This window comes from Mustela putorius, unplaced genomic scaffold (genome assembly GCF_011764305.1).
Source record: "Mustela putorius furo isolate JIRA1106 unplaced genomic scaffold, ASM1176430v1.1 tig00003987_pilon_pilon_pilon, whole genome shotgun sequence".
Taxonomy (NCBI): Eukaryota; Metazoa; Chordata; class Mammalia; order Carnivora; family Mustelidae; genus Mustela; species Mustela putorius.
The window spans coordinates 7,845,249-7,864,869 of NW_025422126.1; the positions used below are offsets into that span (position 1 = coordinate 7,845,249).

General features: G+C 40.3%; 1 protein-coding gene across 2 annotated transcripts in view; it reads right to left on the reverse strand.

Annotated features, from left to right (window-relative positions):
- Positions 1-19,072, reverse strand: part of PAK1 (p21 (RAC1) activated kinase 1) — a 148,149-nt gene extending 129,077 nt beyond the window's left edge. Inside the window, exon 1 of one of the 2 annotated variants that reach the window (XM_013050253.2) lies at positions 18,948-19,072. The gene's annotated coding sequence lies outside the window, so the exon portion shown is untranslated. The remainder of the gene's footprint in view (positions 1-18,947) is intronic. The other variant, XM_004781033.3, reaches the window with a different exon arrangement.
- Positions 19,073-19,621: the final 549 nt, after the last annotated feature.

A 19,621-nucleotide genomic window follows, 5' to 3' on the forward strand; every position in this document is an offset into this window, starting at 1 on the left:
ACAAAGCTTTCGAGAACAGGGCTGTAAATTAAAGCACTGGTCATTAGGCTCATTTTAGCTTCCTTATGCTGTAATAATAATAATAGCCAAAAGTTGCTAAACACTTGTTATATGCCGGAATCTGCTAGGTGCTTTACGATTATTGCCTTGTGTAATCCCAGTAACAAACCTGTGAAGCAGGTACTATTATTAGTACCATTTTAAAAATAAGGAAACTGAAACTACGGAGGTTAAGCAACTCTCCCCAGATCACAGTCAGGAAGGGGCAGGCCACAAGATTCAAAGTCAGGTCCGTGGTAGAGGTTTTAAATGCTGCATAAAATGCAGAAGGGACAAAATTACATTTACAGGAGATACATCTTTGTTAAAATGGGAGGTAAGGAATTATTAATTTGGCATGAGCTTTATCATATCTGAGGGGGGGTTTTTCCCCCTTATCCCATAAAATAAGGGATTACATTCCCTAAACACTTACAGCTTGTTTCCATAGTTTCAAAAACAATGCAAAAATGTATTCAGGTGCCTAGTCCAATTGTTGTTAGAAAAGGTACTTTGAAGGTTGACCCGATGTGGTTTTTATTCACCAGCTGGGACCATGTGCTTCCAATGCTTTCATTAAGGGTCACATTAGCATTATATTAATCAGTATAAACAGCTGTAGCACCTCCAGCAGATAGGAGACTGGAGACACAGAGAACAAAGGGAGAGACAGTAAAGCAATGATTGGCTGACCTGGATCCGTCTAGGTCAGGCATGGCATTTGGTCCCTCTGCATTTCTAAGTTCTCATGAATGTGGATGCCGAGGCAGCAACTCAAAGCCTTCCTCATTTCCATCTCAATCTCCAGGAAGAATTACAATGAGAACAAGAGCTATTGAGGCAGAGAACAGGCTGTGAATATTGAAGTACACACTAGGCAGGAGCCGGCAAAAGAAAGAATAAAAGAGGTTTTCATTTTGGATCTAACAAAGTGTAAGAGTCAAATCCTATTCACTCACCTGCCATACACACTCTGCACCAAACAGTACCTTTCCAAGGAGCTTTTCCAAACCCTTCAATTATTATTTACTTCTTCCTATCCCCTATGCATTTATTAGATATCTCTTAAGTACCAGAGTCTGAGCTAGGCACATAGTAATATAATGAGTAAAGCACAATCCCAACCTTGGGAAACTAAATCTAATGGAGAAACAAGTACATACAGCAGGATTCTTACTGAGTATAACTAATACCCAAAAAAAAAGTTAACTGATAAGAGAACAAAATTTCCTAGTAAGTTTTTTCAAAACATTATTGATTGAAGCTTCATTTATCAAGATAAATGTAAAACAAAATTTTCTAATTCTTAATATTTAACAAAATTTTAAATTGTAATTGCCTATAAGGTAATTCTTAAACCAAAGAACATCTGTCACTTCACATTTGGCTTTCAAAATACGTTGATAAGTGGATCAATTTTGTAAAAATATTCAAGAGCTTCACCAATCTTTCCCAAGGGTCTATTTTAATCCTTTGTTACTCAAATCATTGTCCTCTGAATCTCATATTATGTCATTACTCACGCTTATTTCCCCTTCAATTTTAAACTGGTCTAGCTGTGCCTAATCTTCATTTGTCAGTGATTTTTGCATGTGTGATTCAAGCCATTCTCTAATACTGCTTTATTTCAGGTTTATAAAAGTCTTCATGTTTTACAGAATTGTGTTTTCTTTTTCTTTCTTTCTTTCTTTCTTTTTTTTTTTTTTTTTTGTGGTCAGTGTCGATTTTTGAATCTATTTGCACGGTACTGTTCGGTGTTAATTATCCTACCATTAGAAAGGCACTTACTAAGAAAGAGGGTGAAGAGGACAGAGTCCATTGGAGAGCAGGGAGGGATGCTTGAATGGGGATTAACTTTATAAGTGATCAGCTCCTATGGATAACAAATGAACTTCTAATTACAGTGCAAAGGATGGAAAGAATGCTGTGGACATTCCAAAAAACTTAATAAACAATTGAGTAGATAAGTAAACTGCTATTCAGTCATCTAATAAGGATTTGTTGACAGCCTACTACATGCCACATACTGCTCAAGATGCTAAGTATATAGTAAGGAATGAAAAAAGTACTACCTGTTTTAGTTCATTAAGGGTGCTGTAACAGAATACCATAGACTGGGTGGCACACACACAAAAAAAGAAATTTGTTTCTTACAGTTCTGGAGGCTAGGCAGTTCAAGATCAAAGCACCAGAAGATTCAATGACTGGTGAGAACTCTCTTCCTAGCTCACAGATGCGGTCTTCTCACTGTGTCCTTGCATAGCAAAAGGGGCAAGGGAACTCTCTAGGGTCTCTTTTATGAGAACACTAACCCATTCATAAGGATTCCATCCTCATGACTTAATCTCCTAGAGACACCACCTCCCCAAGTCATCATATTGGGCATTGAGATTTAACATATAAATTTGGGAAAGACATAAACATTCAGTGTGTAGCACACCCTCAAGAATTTGTAATCATGCATAGGTAGATGAGGCCTGGAAGACAACATGGAAGACATGGCATCCAAGTTGGATTTATGAATGAAGAGTTGTTTTTTTTGGGGGTTTTTGTTGTTGTTGTTGTTGTTTAAGATTTAATTTATTTGGGGTGCCTGGGTGGCTCAGTGGGTTAAAGCCTCTGCCTTTGGCTCAGGTCGTGATCCCAGAGTCCTGGGATCAAGCCCCATGTCCAGCTCTCTGCTCCGCGGGGAGCCTGCTTCCTCCTCTCTCTCTGCCTGCCTCTCTGCCTACTTATGATTTCTCTCTCTCTGTCAAATAAATAAAATCTTTAAAAAAAAAAAGATTTAATTTATTTGTCAGAAAGAGAGAGAGAAAGCATGCACACAAGCAAACAGAGAGGCAAGCAGAGGGGGAGAAAGAAGCAGGCTCCCCGCTGAGCAAGGAGCCCAATGCAGGACTCGATCCCAAGACCCTGGGATCATGACCTGAGCCAAAGGCAGTGGCTTAACCAACTGAGCCACCCAGACGTCCCATTGTTGTTGTTTTTTAAAGATTTTATTTATTTATTTGACAGACAGATATCACAAGTAGGCAGAGAGGCAGGCAGAGAGATGGGGATTGGGGGGGAGCAGGCTCCCTGCCAAGCAGACAGCCCAATATGGGGGCTGGATCCCAGGATGCTGGGATCATGACCTGAGTCAAAGGCAGAGGCATTAACCCACTGAGACACCCAGGTGCCCCATGAATGAAGAGTTTTAATAGCAGAGAGGGAAAAGATATTCTAGATACTAGATATTCTGAAGGAACAGAATGATAGGATATATGAAAGTGAATGAAACGGAAAGTCTTTTTAGAGAGCTGGAGTAGGGTCAGGAGAAATAAGGCTAAAAAAGCAGGTCAAGTCAAATTATAAAGTTTCCTGAAAAACAACTCAGGTTACACATTATCTTACAAGTAATGGAAACATAGCGATTGTTTTGGGGCAGAACAGTAACAGGATCAGAATTATTCTAGGCAGAATAATGAATGAATGAATAAGAGGGCAGAAACTGGTGGCCAGGATACTAGTAATGAAGTAGTTAAAAGCCTAGAGAAAAGATGATTATGGTCAAAACCAAGCAGAGGAGATAGAAAAATAAAAACACATTTGAAAAAATTGCAGGGATAAAACTGCCAAGACTTACTAATCCTTGATAGTGTGAACTCATTCATTCAGCAAATATTGACAACACTTACTATGTTCCACACACTGTACTAGGTGTTGAGGTATGGTGGTAGACAAAAGAGATTTAATCTTCGATTCCATGAAGTTGGAAGTCTAGACATACAATAAACGGGTAAGTACAGAATTACAGATCATTATGAATGCCATTACAGAAAATAACAAAGTACCAGGAGAGGTTAATAATGGCAGCAGGGGGTGGGCCGGGCTCACACTTGTTTTCTAAAAGAAGAAAAAGTGGGGAAAGAGAAACCAGACTTGTTAAGAAGCCAGAATTGGGGAAAAACATACTAGGGGAGAACAGGTATGAAGGCCCTGAGGCAAGAAAGATTTTCTCAAACTTTGCAGAACAGGGGGGGAAAATGGCAATCACACTGAAGCAACAGCCAGTGCAGTAGACAGTGGCACCAGATGAAGTTAGACAAACAAAAACAAGGACCCTCTCAGAAACTTACAAATCACATTAAAGATTTTATATTTTTTCCTAAATAAAACAAAGAGCATTTACAGGTTTTAAGCAGAGTTCAGTTACAAGATTACTGTAGTAGTCCGGGGTAGAGATAGTGGGAGTATGGATTAGAGAGGTGACAATAGACATGGAGAGAGGTAGATGGATTCAAGAAATAAATAGGAAATAAAATTGATAAATTGGGGGTGGAGTACAAATGAAGGATAGGAGATAAGGAGGTGTCAGGAGTGAATTTTAACTTTGTGATCTGAGCAACCAGGGAAACAAAGATGCCACTAAGACAGGGAGGACTGAGTTTGTGGGGAAAGATCAAGAATAAAGCTATAGAGCATATTAAGTAGGAAATGTAAGACCCCAAAGTAGAAATATCAATTGGGTAAGTGGATATATGGCTCTAGACCTAAGGAGAGAGATTTGGCTAGAGACATATGGGAAAATGTGGGCGTTGCCACCATATACATGATATTCAGAGGCAGAACAAGGAATGAGATGAAGTAGAAAGAGTCTGGTATAAGAAGAGGAGAGGATCTCACCCTTGAGGAATCCCAACATTAAAAATAAACTAAATAAAATCAAGATAGAAAAAAGCAGGGCTCCGGGGTGGCTCAGTCAGTTGAGCAGCTGCCTTCGGCCCAGGTCATGATCCCAGAGTCCTGGGATCAAGCCCCACATAGAGCTCCCTGCTCAGTGGAGAGCCTGCTTCTCCCTCTTCCTCTTTCTGCCACTCTGCCTACTTGTACTCTCTCTCTGCCAAGTAAATAAATAAAATCTTTTTTAAAAAGAAAAAGGCAACAAAATAAACTGAGGAATGATCAGGCAGAGGAGGCAAATGAAGAAAATGTTATCCAGAAGGCAAAAGAATATTTTAAAGGAAGTAACCATAAAGGCAAATAGAGAGGTCCAGTAAGATGAGAATGAAAAGAAATCCCATGGCTGCTAACATCACAAAAAGAAAGACATCCAAGCATTAAGAGTCCCTTGATGAAAGAACATACTGATACCTAGAAAGTGGTCATGCAAAACAAACAAACAAACAAACAAAAAAAAAGAAAGAAAAACCTGAATCTGAATTAGCCTTTAGATACTAACTTACGTGTACCAAGGAACTTGTCAAACAAAAATGGAAAATGCAAAAATCCAGGCAGTGGAAAATTCTACAGAACAATGTGGTTTCTTCAACCAAAAAAAAAAGAGGGGCGCCTGGGTGGCTCAGTGGGTTAAGCCGCTGCCTTCGGCTCAGGTCATGATCTCAGGGTCCTGGGATCGAGTCCCGCATCGGGCTCTCTGCTCAGCAGGGAGCCTGCTTCCTTCTCTCTCTCTCTCTGCCTGCCTCTCAGTGTACTTGTAATTTCTCTCTGTCAAATAAATAAATAAAATCTTAAAAAAAAAAAAAAAAGAAAAAGAAAAAAGAAAGGGGGGAGAAAAAGATTGAGAGGAATTTTCGAGATTAAAAGAAACAAAAAAGACCTATCAACCAATCTTTCTGTGTAGTCCTTATCTGGATTCTGCTTCAGACTGTTAAAGACGAGAAAAAGTATGACATTTGAATCGCAACTGAATATTTTTGTGACCTTAAGGGATTACTGAGTATGTATGTGCCCCTATGGTTTTTGGTTGCTTTGGGGTTTTCTTTGTTTGTTTTATATAGATTTGGCACCATGGAGGTCATTATGGGCCTTAGTAAGAGTGGTTGTGATGAGGTGGTGAGGACAGAAGTAGACTGGAGTAAGCTTTCAGGTAAACAGGAGGTAAGAAACTGGAACCAGAAGTTGTAAACATTATTTAAAGAAGACTGGCTTCGAAGAAGAGCAAAAGAGCAAAGAAAGGATTTAGCTGGAGGCTGACATGGGATCTCAGGAGAGCTTTTATTTGGTAGGGAAGTGAAAAATTTTTTTATTTAAATAGAACATTTGAATGCTGCTTATGATAACTCAGTAGAAAGTAAAATCTAAAAGATGCAGTGAAATGAGGTTTCTGAAATGGGACCATGGGAAGGAATCTAAAAGCATGTGAAGGAGTGGGCCTTCCTTTGAAAGAGAAACAGGCAAAGACAAACACAGGTGCAAATCAAGTAGATTCTTAGATTCATTAGTAGGAATATGAAGTTTCTATTTTACTGTGATATGGAAAGCAGAGTATAGTAGGGCAATTAGGGGTCGGGGGAGGAAGAAATCCAGGGGAAAGCATGACAGAGATGGAAGGGAGAATTGACGATAACCCTGAATTTTTTTTTTTTAAACAGCTATTTCCAGAGCCAAAAAACATGGTGGCGGGGGGTGGGGGGTGGGGTGGGGGCAACAGGCTCTCGGAAATAGAAAATTAGTCAATTGAATAGATTAACTCCTAAAGAAATCACTGCAAGAAAGACTGTAGTCATATTTTCAGTTTGCAAATATCAAATCCTGTCAAGAGCACATTTGGTCTTTATATTCCTTGACAGAGTAATCATACCTATGGAATTTATTCTTAAAAAAAAAAAATCTTTTAAGGGAGAAAGTAGTGTTACAGATAAAATTACAGTCTGATTTATAACAGGAAAAGAAAGCCAAATGACTGTGATGGTTGTGTGTCAGTTTGGCTAGGTTACAGCACCCAGTTACCTAATTAAATCTAGGTACTAATCTAGGTTTTGCTGGGAAGGTATCTTACAGATGTATTTAACATCTACAAGTCAGCTGACATTAAATAAAGGGGATTATTCCTCCTTATCTAATAGTAGGTTTCATCCAATCAGTTGAATGGCCTCAAGAGCAAAACTGAGGTTTCCCCACAAAGAAAGAATTCTATTTCTGTTTCTCTGCTAGAAAACTGACTGATTGATGCAATGGTTTTAGGCAAATTATGAAATATCATCTAAAATTTTAAAAGGAGCACTAAGAAATGTTTATACATCAAGAAAAAAAGGCAAACAACCAATTTAGATCTACATTGTGATTACAACTATGTAAACACGTATGTTTATACATAAGAAAAAAGAAACAATAAAGTGTTTATTCATTAGAGTAATAGAATCTGGCTGACTTTAAAATTTATGAATAGTGTTACAAAATAGTTTGTGAAACAGAGCCCTGTTGTTTTTAACAGAAGTTAGTAACATTGTTAAGCCTTATTGAAATTAGGTAGCACTTTAAAGAAACTCCAAATAATCTAAAAGGAAACTATGAATTTTGAAATGTTGCCTTGAATAGTACTAAAAAGAATGGATCCTCTGGAAGATAAATATGCCTACAAAGACCCCAATCTAATGCCATTTTTCGTAACATAGAATTCTTCAACTTAAATGAAATGAAGAAAGACCCAGAATGGCAAAGTAGCCAGTAACCAACTAGTTCAGCTCAAGAATTTCCCACATCCTTAGCTAGTAGCATCAGGGCATGCATCTAACTTTGACCCAGATCAGCTAATTGTACTGGGTAGCTGAATATGAGAACATTAAGGTTTCTTCTCTCCTTCCCTCTCCCAACATCAGCCAATGGAAGGATTCTTGTATGTTTATTGAACTTGAGAAAAACCAAACAAATGCTCTCAGTAAAGTCATATGGACCTCAGTTTGATGCTGGCTCCACATTCATTTTTGCAAACAAAAAATATTTCTTGAGTGACTATTATATGCTAGGAACTGTGAATACAATTATAAGCAGAAAATGGTAATTTTTATTTTAAGGAAAAGGGTACTATATTAAAACTCATCCTCTTTAGGATCCATGTCTTAAAGGGAAATAATTTTCTAGAGCTTAGGGTCTGGTAGGGTAGATAGACATTAATCAAATAATCCCATAGTGTAATGGGTAAGAGTATGATTCTATGTAGATAAATAATGATACAAATGCTTAAGTGTTTTAGAGTGAAGCGCACTGGTGCCTGCAACTTATTTGGAATGGCTTCAAAACAAGATAGATTAATGAATGGATTAAGGGATGCATAGATATTCAAATACAGCAAAACATTACAGAATCTAAAGAGTGAGTATATGAGTGCTCTCTGTACATACTTCCCTCCTAATACTTTATTATAATTTTTAAACATACGAAAAAGTTGAAATAAGTGTACCATGAAACATTTTCAAGAGGAGTGAACCTACAGGAAGGATTTTGTGTGTGTGTGATGAAAATTTCAATCTTTTACCAAAATTTCTACTTAGATATTATAGATACCAAGATACCATTGATATTATAGATATAATCTATATAATCCATATTGGTTTACTTGTCTGTGTCAGCTGACAGTGATAGAGAACATTCTACACTCAAGATACTAAGCTAAAAGTGTGGCACTATACAGGTGGGGAGGGCCCTCAGGCAATAATTGTCTCTGTCTATAAAATCGATTTAATAATCCCTTCTCAGTCTCTCAGAATTAAACAGGATATTGCATAGGGTAACATTTTGAAAAGTTTCTTCCTACCACCCCAACTTTATCAAGTATCATTCACTCTTGTTCCATGTACACCAGCCATAATCACTTTTTTTTTTTTAGTTCCTATGTTGAGCTAAACCAGAGCTATTTAACAGAAATATAATATGAGCCATTAACATGAGCCATTTATGTAATCTTAAATTTTCTAGTAGCTATATTTTTAAAAGCTAAAAAAAAAAAAGCAGGTGAAATTAAATTGAAAATCTGTTTTAACTCAATTTATCTAAAATGTTAATATTTCAATATATACTAAACATAAAAATTAGTTGTATTATATTCTTTTTTCAGTACTAAACCTTCAAAATCTAGTATGTATTTTATACTTACAGCTCATCTATATTTGAACCAGCCACATTTCAAGTGTTCAGTAGTATGTCTAGTATTGTCTAGGAGTTACTATCTTGAGTATGATAGCTCTAAACTTTTATCTACTTTCAGGGTCTTTGTGCATTTAAAATGTTCCCTCTGCATGACAGGCTCTACACCCTATTCTCTGAATGACCAATACCTATTCATCTTGCATTTATTAGTTTAAAAACATCATCTCCTCAACGAGGCCTTCCCTTTCATCATTCCAAAATTCTCTATATTAGTCCTTTATCTCCCTTGTAGGACTTAAAACCTGCAACTACTTATTTGTACATTCAATGCTTTTTTTGGTATTCCCCTCTGGAATGTAAGCTATAGACAAGCAAGAAAAAGGATCATTTCTATATTGTTTATGATTGTACCCTGATTATTAATCACAATGCTTGGCACATAGGAAGCAACCAATAAATATTTATAGACTAACCAAGAAATTGATAAACATGCACTGTAGAGATGTACTGAGTTTGTATGCAAATGAAAGTATGTGTATTTTGCCATTCCCATCTAGCCTGGGACCTTTACAAAACAGTCAACTTCAGAGAATGCTCTGGCAAGCAGCAATAGTTAGAAACATGATTTTGGGGGCGCCTGCATGACTCAGTCAGTGAAGCATCCGACTCTTGATTTTGGCTCAGGTCATGATCTCAGGGTCATGATATGGATCCCTGATTCCCAAGTAGATCTGGGCACTGAATGTGCAGCCTGAGTGTGCAGCACTGAGTGAGCACACTGAGTGTGCTTAAGATTCTCTCTCTCCCAGGTCACCTGGGTGGTTCAGTGAGTTAAGCTTCTGCTTTATGGATCCCTACATCGGGCTCTCTGCTCAGCGGGGAGCCTGCTTCTCCCTCCCACTCTGCCTGCCTCTCTGCCTACTTGTGCTCTCTATCAAGTAAATAAATAAAATCTTTAAAAAAAAAAAAAAAAAGATTTTCTCTTTCCCTACCCCCATCCCCACCATGTCCCCCAACCCCTTTGCCCATGCACAGGCATGCATTTTCTCTCTCTATAAAGAACAAAAACAAAAACAAAGCAAAGCAAAAAAAGCCATGATTTTTGGAAAGAGAACAAGCTGTAAATAGCTTTTGCCATGCCCCAAGGAACAAGGAATTTTTTAGAAGTCAAGGAAAATGAAGGAAGTGCTCCTGGTCAAAGCAACATCCAAATGATCAGAAGCCAACTAGATTTGGAGACAGAGGATATGGATTAAAGATGCATTTCCAAACTCGTGGCCTTGTTATTACAGACAAGCTCTTAACATGTTTCCATCTATAAAAATATGCTGCCTTAAGGATAGAATTATATTAAATGAGATTATATATGAAAGTGTTTTGAAAATAGTAAAGCCTATGGGGTGCCTGGGTGGCTCAGTAGGTTAAAGCCTCTGCCTTCGGTTCAGGTCATGATCCCAGTGTCCTGGGATCAAGACCTGCATCGGGCTGTCTGCTCCTCAGAGAGCCTGCTTCCTCCTCTCTCTCTCTCTGCCTGCCTCTCTGCCTACTTGTGATCTGTCTAATAAATAAATAAAATCTTTTAAAAAGAAAGAAAGAAAATAGTAAAGCCTAAATATATATTAACTGTCTCTAAGCTGCTCAGGAAATTGGACTTTCCAAATAGTATCATCATGAATTTTTTCCCTTTGCTCACCTGGTTTCTTGTTTTAAGTTACTTTGCAGATTATATATAGATAACTCCTTAAATTAATCAAGAAAAATCTACCCTGATATTAAATAAAAATCTCGGACACAAGACTGATCAGATAAGTCCAGATAGAAAAATAATCTTAAATGGAAGAAATGTTATAAATATAGTAATTCTCCAACAGGTGATAGGGGACTAAGAGTCCCTCCACTGTTATCAGGTCCCACTGTACTCATTCCCCAACCTCTTGCCCACTGAGAGCTGTTTCCACACTAAAACAGTTACTGATGGACTATGTCCTAGTGTATTACAGAACAAGGGTGAAGGCAGAGAGGAGGAGTATGAAGGTAAAAAAATCACTATCATAAAATATTTGAGCTGGGGAAGTTAGCATTAGATGTAATGCATCTATAAAACAGCTAAGGAAAACTGAGGCTCAGAGTGGTTCAGTGATTTGCCATGGTCACACAGTAATAATCATAAAAATGTCTTCAAATCCCAGCTTGATCTTCCTGCTCCTAAAATTCCTCATCTATAGGGGTGCCTGGGTGGATCAGTGGGTTGGGCCTCTCTGCCTTCAGCTCAGATCATGATCTCAGGGTTCTGGGATCAAGCCCTGCCATAAGCCCTGCAATAAGCCCTGCAATGAGCCCTGCAATGAGCCCTGCATCCAGCTCTCTGCTCGGCAGGGAGCCTGCTTCCCCCTCTCTGCATGCCTCTCTGCCTACTTGTGATTTCTCTCTCTCTCTCTGTCAAATAAATAAATAAATCTTAAAAAAGGAATTTCCTCATCTATAAAATGAGTATAAAACAGAATATCTCTTATAGGATTATTTTGAGGAGGGAAAAATCAAAGTAAAGTACTTGGTGCCATGAAAGTCCTTGGTGAATGGTCAGTTGTGATGAGGCTGATGATGCTGATTTGTTCCTGATCTCATTTATCCCCAATGAACAATGATGTTGGGGAAAGCAGGTGGCTAGGAAACAGGGAGATCACCAACCCAAATTCATTTTTTAAGAACATTAAAAAATACATGAAATGATATTATTGGCTACATTTCCACAATAAAATTAGCAGGTTTGGGTTTTTTTTTCCTTTATTCTTCTGTATTGTCAAAAGTCTAAAGAACCTCCTACAAATCATAGCTGTGCTGCTATATAGCCTCAGGCAACTCAATTAACCTGTTTCCTATTCTATAATATGGAGATAAAACAATATCTGCCCTAACTAAGCCACAGAATTGTTGAAAGAATAAAGTGAGATAATATTAGTGAAAATATTTTGTACACTAGAGGCCCTTCACCATCTAGGCCTCGTCTTCCTCTCTGCTCTTACCCCTCCCCACTTTGTGTCCTATCCTCTAAGTGTACCAAAATACCCAGAGTTCCCCAAACATGCTCTCAAGCCATACAGTCCTCACCCTGCTCTCTTTCAGGAAGGTTCTTCCACTCTCCTCTCTTCCCACCCCTCCTCAACTGTGCTTGGTTAAACCGTGCTCCCCTTTCAGAACACAGCTTAGCTGTCACTTGTCTTAAGAAAGCTTGCCAGACAACCCCCATTTCAGGTGAAGTAGATGCCTTTCCTCTCTTTACACAGCATGAGCCTGTAACTCCACGTGTCATTTTTGTCTCAGTATAATTGTCTATGGACATGTCTGTTTCTCAACTATAAGCCTAAGAGCAGGGACCAGGTATGATTCATCTATTTCTTCAGAGCCCCTGACAATGCCCCATGTTTAATATGTGTTTAGCAAATGAAACTTAAATGACAATTAAAACATTTCATATGCGGGACACCTGGGTGGCTCAGTGGGTTAAGGCTTCTGCCTTCCGCTCAGATCATGATCTCAGGGTCCTGGAATTGAGCCCCGCATTGGGCTCTCTTCTCAGTGGGGAATCTGCTTCCTTCTCTCTCTCTGCTCGCCTCTCTGCCTACTTGTGATCTCTGTCTGTCAAATAAATAAATAAAATCTTTAAAAAAAAAAAAAAAAGACTGTTAAAAGATTTCATATGCTAGGTACCTAAGACTTCTATGCAAAATATTATAATGTAAAGCAATACTGCTCAATCTTGGCTGTATACCAGAATCACCTATAAACCTTCAAAAATAGAAATTCCAAGAGATTTTGATTAAGTAGACTTTAGAGCCCAGGCAACAGTATTTTTTTTTTTTAATATCTTCACAAGTAGTTCAAATGGATCACTGCTAAAAACAATTGAAGTCATTAAGTTATAACAATTCTACCTAACATCTATATAACTTAACATCCTACAATTCTTTTTCATGTATATTATTTTTTAAATCCAGTACTGTCAACACTCAGCATTATATTGGTTTCAGGTATACAATATTCATTTTCACACGTATTATTAATTGAATCTTCACAACTCTGTAAGTTAGGTGTTATTTCTATTTTCAAACTAAGAAATAGGTATTTAAATAAGTGTCCAAATAGGTCTTTGCCTAACTTCAAACTTAATGGTCTCCCTTCTACATCTGTCTCCTTCCCTAGAAAGCGACAGGCAATATTGCCGCAACATAGAAAGTACGTGGGGACAAGGGTTCAAATGAGAAAGACATGAATCCCAGCTTTGTGAGAATCAAGGAGAGAATAAGGAAAGTGAGGCCTTGAAGATACAGGCTGGCAGAGGAGGGTGGAAGCCACACATATTGTGTCATCATCAAAATATGAGGAGATCACTGGAAGTGGAAAAGTGAAGTAAGAAAGTCCTATACACAAGAGTGAACTTCCCAATACTGCATGCAAATTACCTCACCCTGACTCCATGAATAAGAGCCAGACATAATGGACTTGTTAGAACTAAGACTTAGATCAACTTTAGAGAATTAATACCAAGCAAAATCATATTAATGAGGGATCAATAAACTTCTGGTTCTTTCTAGACTTATTATTACACAATTCTTAGAGAGGGGATAATCTGGAGGATCCTAGCACATAGATCATTTTCCCCATCTCAAAGACTGGAAGGATAGAATGGTGGAGGAAATTACTTATGAAAGATAAAGCTTAACACAATAGTAGAAAAACATGACATAATGATAATAAATTTATGATGGCAAAGGGAAATAAATATTCAGGCAGCAGTGACTCAGAACACTGGATAAATAAAGTCTGATCTTTCAGCTTCAGTGGTAAAGTGTTATCTTGTGAGTCTATAATATGACCATCTGTTGGTGTTTTACCAGCAATTATCTTTTTGTAGTTCGCACTCTGGACTTCTGTCAAGATCTTCTTAGGGGGAAAAGGCCAAAGGGATTAGAAAGCAATCTAAAAGGATACTTCTAGGGCTCCAAAGTTTAGTTTGAAGGTTTAAAAGGCAATATGATACAGTGGCAAAAGTGAAGTACTACATTGAGATTCAAAAAATGTAGTTTTAAACCAATATTTAGTCATTAGCTAGTGATGTGCCTTTGAGCAAACCAAGACTTCTATAATCCAGTCTCCTAATTACTAAAATGGAAATACCTATCTCACAGGGCTGTTGTGAAGACTAAACAAAAAACACCAGGGAGATGTTATTCTTTTCCTGTGTGAAGGATAAATGTACAGGCACGTAAAACTGTCCTCACCAATCTTTCTGTGCACAAAGAAAGAGAGTAGACTAAACGAAGAAAAAATTTATTTTAACTCTCATAGCAATATACTTACAAAACATTCCTATACCCTCGGTACGGAAAAATTAAAGCAGCCTGGTTAATGAACATAACTCATTATTGCTGGTATCAGGTGAATATGAACTGGAATGGGGGTCTACCACTTACTTTCAGCAAAACCTTGAACAAGTTCCCATTGTCAGTGTGAGCTTCAACCTCCTTATCCATTAAACAGAGATACTAGTAATCATCTTACATGCTTATTTTGAAGACTGGAGAAAACAACTCATATAATGTCTGGTACATAACAGATATTCAATAGAGTTTACCACCACCTAACAACTGAAATCAAATTATACTTTCCAAAGTTTCCTTTATATTCAATATTTTATTTAGTTGCTTCATAAACTTGTAAGCCAATCATAGCAACCATCACTCACCCCATCTTATAGTTGGACAAAAGGCACAGAGATAAAATTATTTCCATAAGATCATACAGTAAAAAGAGACTAAATTAAGTTTCCCTGACCATTCCTCCCACCCCAAATTATATTAGTCCTTAAGAATTAAAATGACAGGGACGCCTGGGTGGCTCAGTTGGTTAAGCGGCTGCCTTCAGCTCAGGTTATGATCCAGTGTCCTGGGATAGAGTCCCACATCGGGCTCCTTGCCCGGCAGGGAGCCTGTTTCTCCCTCTGCCTCTGCCTGCCACTCTGCCTGTGCTCGCTCTCTCACTCTCTCTGACAAATAAATAAATAAAATCTTAAAAAAAAAAAAATTAAAATGACATCTATGAAATGATATATATGCTTTTGAAAACTTTAAGATTCTCTCTTTCCAAAAAAAAAGTTTTTTTCGCTACTTTCTAATTACCGTTTAGAAAGATAAAAAAGGTGGAAAGAGAAATTCATTAAAATCAGCAAAAACATAACTGAGAATTGTCTCAAATTAACAATTATTGATTCCACCTTGATTTTTCTTTTAATTTTCCCCATCAAAGCTACTGATCTCTTAACTAAAATTTTTTAAAGGTCTGCTTATCAAAATGATACTTATTTGATAAACTATTCCTAAACTGAGAAAAAAATTAGAAAGACAAATTTCTTCCAGCTTGATGAGTATAGGTCACTTTTGTACCCCTCTCTTTCATCCTTTCATCTCCGCACTTACCATACCATGCTGTAATACCTTTAACACCGTGAGGACTTGAACTGCATCCAATGCACACCTGAACATCCTGTCCCAGCATAGGGCCTTGCACATGGTAGAGAAAGACTCAAGAAGTATTTATAAATAAATGAACAAATGAAGCCAAACTCTCCAAGGGTAGTTAGGAAAGGAAAAAACTGGATATGAAATCTTAGGGCTAATAGGAAAGTGAAAGAAACAAAATATTTTAAGAGCTTCATAAGGAAGAGAAACCTTTGTGTGGAGTCAAACAGGCCCTTGTATGGCTTTAAGTATCACTAGAGAAAGACAAAAACCACAGAAGATCCGGAAGAGACAGTTTCAAGTCAAAAGACTCAAACATTAGGGCACTTATTTAGATTTGCAAAACCAGTTTGCAAATTCCCAAGAAACAATCCTAGTCTAAGATATTTCAACAGCAGTTTTCAGGTTTTGACTCAAAGAACTCTAGCTGAAAAATACTGCAGGCTTTGGTGGAGCAGGACAGATGTAAAACAGGAGAAAACTCAGTCTAAAACAAATCCCCAAAAATGTTAGAATCCACTGGGATTTGCATATTGGAGTGTGGGTCCTCTTCATTCTAAGAACTATTCTTAAATAAAACCCCACTATAAACAGCTAGCTGCAAATAGGACTAAATCCTTTTACACTTTTCATTCAACAAATATTTGAGATCCTGCTATATGCTACTGCTCTAGGCACTGGGAATATGGTAACAAACAAAATAGACACAATGCTCTCAGGCAGCTTTCAATCTACTGGCAAAAGATACATGACAGATAGATGGGATGGACTGACAGGCAGGAAAAGAAGGGAGAGAGAGAGAAAGAAAACACAGAAGGAAAGAGTGGGAGGGAGCTGGCAAGGAGCTGGTCTTATCAAAAACAGATCTTTTAACCCTGTGGTTTTTCAAACCTTAGCAAGTGTCAGAATCACCTGGAGGGCTTGTTAAAGCAGAGGTTTGGGGGCCCCAACCCCACAGTTTTTCATCTATAGGTCCGGGATGGGAAAAGTAATTTGCAATTCTATCAAATTCCCAGATTATGTTCATGCTGTTGGTGTCGGGACTGCACTTGGAGCTAACTATTCTAACCCAACAGAACCTGCCCTCAAGAAATTCACAGGTTAATGGGGGGGGGGGGGCAAATAATTGAATAATTGCAATAGAGTACTATAGAGAGCTTTGAGACTGTATGTACCTGAGCCAGAGGACAGAAGAGCAACCAATTCTATGGAAGTAATAGGAGTGACTTAGGGACAGCTTCCCAGAGGTCCAACAAGCACTTCTCCACAGGCAGATGGGGGGGGGGGCAGCATTTCAACAGGGAAGAACCGCACCAGACAAAAGCAGAGATGAGAAAGTGTATGGCAGAGGAGTTATATAAAGTGAGGATGCAAAGGTAAGCAGTAATCTGATCTCCGAGAGCTTCTTATTCACGTTAAAATGTTTATTTTTTTTTTAAGATTTTATTTACTGATTTGACAGATAGCAACAGTGAGAGAGGGAATACAAGCAGGCAAAGTGGGAAAGAGAAAAGCAGGCTTCCAGCTGAGCAGGGAGCCCGATGCAGGGTTCAATCCCAGGCCCCTGAGATCATGACCCAAACCGAAGGCAGACACTTAACGACTGAGCCACCCAGTGCTCCAAAAAGTTTAAAAATTTATCTTTAGCCAATGACTAGTTGGGAAGTAAAGAGAAATGAAGTGATTGGGTATAATTTTACAAATATCTCTCAGGATACATAGGGCCCTTCTTTCACAAAGCGCTGGTTTCTCCAAGCCTCCGGGGCCTCATAAAGTGTGCTTAATAAATGTATATTTAATTGAACTGAACAAGCTTTCTGTCAAGTGCTATCTTATGGATGAGAGGTAGGTCACCACCTTCCCCACAAGACTCACTTTGGCCTGGACAAGACTTGTAGAACAGGTCCAGCAGCCTCAATTACTGCACACTACTCCTTGTACAACTGGAGTCCCCCCCAGAGATTAGGGGAGGCCTTCATTGTTTACATGTCTACCTCACCCACTAGACTTTGAGCTCTTTGAAAACAGAGAATGTCTTAATAGACTCTGAATCCCTATAGCGCTAGCAGGAGACTCAGAACAGTAGCTCTCCACACTCTGGTAATACTGGGTAAATGAATGACTGAGTAAGCAAATTTACCAATAAACGCATGATCTCATATAGGTAAGGATACAGATAAGCTTCAGGGTTCATGTTCCCAAAACCCTTTTGAGAAGTAGAGTCTCCAGCTGAGGTGAGGTGGATTTCATATGCACCTGATAAAGGATTTCCCAAATAGGAACAAAAATGTTACAAGTGCCATAAAAATCCTGCTAGATTTCTGGGAAATCCATTGAGAAGTAAGTTTTGCCTGAAAGGAGTCTGAAGGTAGATGCCAGCAAAGACCTTGTTGCGAGAGCGGGGGAGGAGATGAGGCGTGTGGCAGGATTACTCAATGGACTCTTTAAAAGCGGAGTACGTGCTAGATACCTGCTGATTTCTAGGACTTAAAAAGTGCTGGAATTTTAAGGCTGGAAATGTCCTGCTCAAGGTCACAAAGTAAGTAAGTGAAGTCACAAGGTAAGACCAATGAGGCATCTATATGCTGTTGATTCCTGTTTTCTCCTGACAAAGACACAGTAGACAAAATGAAAGGTTATTCTCAGGGACAAGTTTTAAAATATGGGCTAGACTAATGAATTTGAATTTTTATTGGTAACCATAGTACAAACCCTTTTCTTCACCTTTCAGTTTTGGGGGAAAATTGTAAGACAGTTACCCAAGCAGTTTAACAAGAAGCACTTTGCTCCCAACACACACAAATACCAAAACTTGTAAAGCATTCTTCCAAAATACCCTCAGCAATGTCTGCTGCTGAAACATTCAAGACAGTAAAGGCCATAATAATCTGTCTTTCGAAACGGAGTATTAAACATAAAGTAACTGTCATTCTCCTTTCCTTGTCTGTTGCTAACTCCACAAGTTAGGGTATTCCCGGGGTGGGGGAGGGGCTGCATAAGTCAAGCTCCCTCCCCTCGTATTTTTCCAGGAGGTGAACCCTAAAGGTGATTCCCCCCCGGCCTGGACAGGAGGGTTTCTTTGTTTTTTTTTTTTTTTTTTTTTTTTTTTTTTCCCCCAGGCTGGATGAATCGGACTCCGCTTTGCTAGGTTTCCTGATGGCCCGCCAGGGTTAGCGCCGAAAGACCGCAAAGTTCGCAAGGGAGGCGGCTCCCAGCCCCAGACCTGTCGGGTCTCCCGGCCCCTCCCCCGCTCCGGTCCTCCCCCGGGTTCCCCCCGGGTCCCCAGCTTCTGAGACCGCCGGCCTCTCTGGGCAGTGCACAGGGAGCCTTTGTTGGTCCGCCAAGAGCGGCCAGCCGCGCCCGGCGGCGCCCCGCCTCACCTTACCTGGTGCCCCCTCCCTCCCACCCTGCCCAGCAGCTGGGAATGAATGGGCCCAGGCCCCCCCACCCGCGCCGCCCTCACCCCCGCGCCCCAGCCCCGCAGTCTGCGACGCCAGGGGGGCCGCGCGGGAGGCCGCCTCTCACCTTCCGCGCTCGCTCGGCTAGACTCCGCTCCTCCTCCTCCTCCACCCCGGTGGCGGCGGTCGAGCCGGGGAGTGAGCGCTCGAGTGTGCGCGAGGGGCCGCTTCACTTTCTCCCTCCCGCCGCCGCCGCCGCCGCGTACTCGGCGCCTCCCCCACCCTGCTAGTGCCGGGGAGTCCCCTTAGGACGGGGTGGGGGACGGGGGTCAGCCACGGCAAGGGGGCCGGAGGCAATTACGCGACGCGGGAGAAAGGGGTGCTGTGAGGGGCAAGAATGTGAAAGGGCCTCTGGGGAACGAGGAGGGGAGACAGAATGCTTTGAGGAGATCTTGAGAGCGCGAGGCCCCTTGAAAGAGGGGTAGGCGTCTGAGGGGAAAGCGTTTGGGAAGTCCGACCGCAAAGCCGGTGAGGGAGACAGCGGGAAGGCGCGAGGGACGAGCACCGCGGGAGGGAGCGTTGTGGAGGAAGCCGAGAGGGGGTGTCTACTGTGCCGCCGGCACCTAGGGCTCCAGCTGCAGCCGCGGCCAGGCCGCCTACTCCGCCCGCCCTCCCCCGAGCTATTGTACGCTGCCGGACCAGGCCCGACCGCCTCTCCCACCGGCTCCCGCCCCCTCCCCCGCGAGGCAGCGGCGCCGGCAGAGCCCGGCCCGCCCCGCCTCCGCAGGTGGGAGGGGGTGG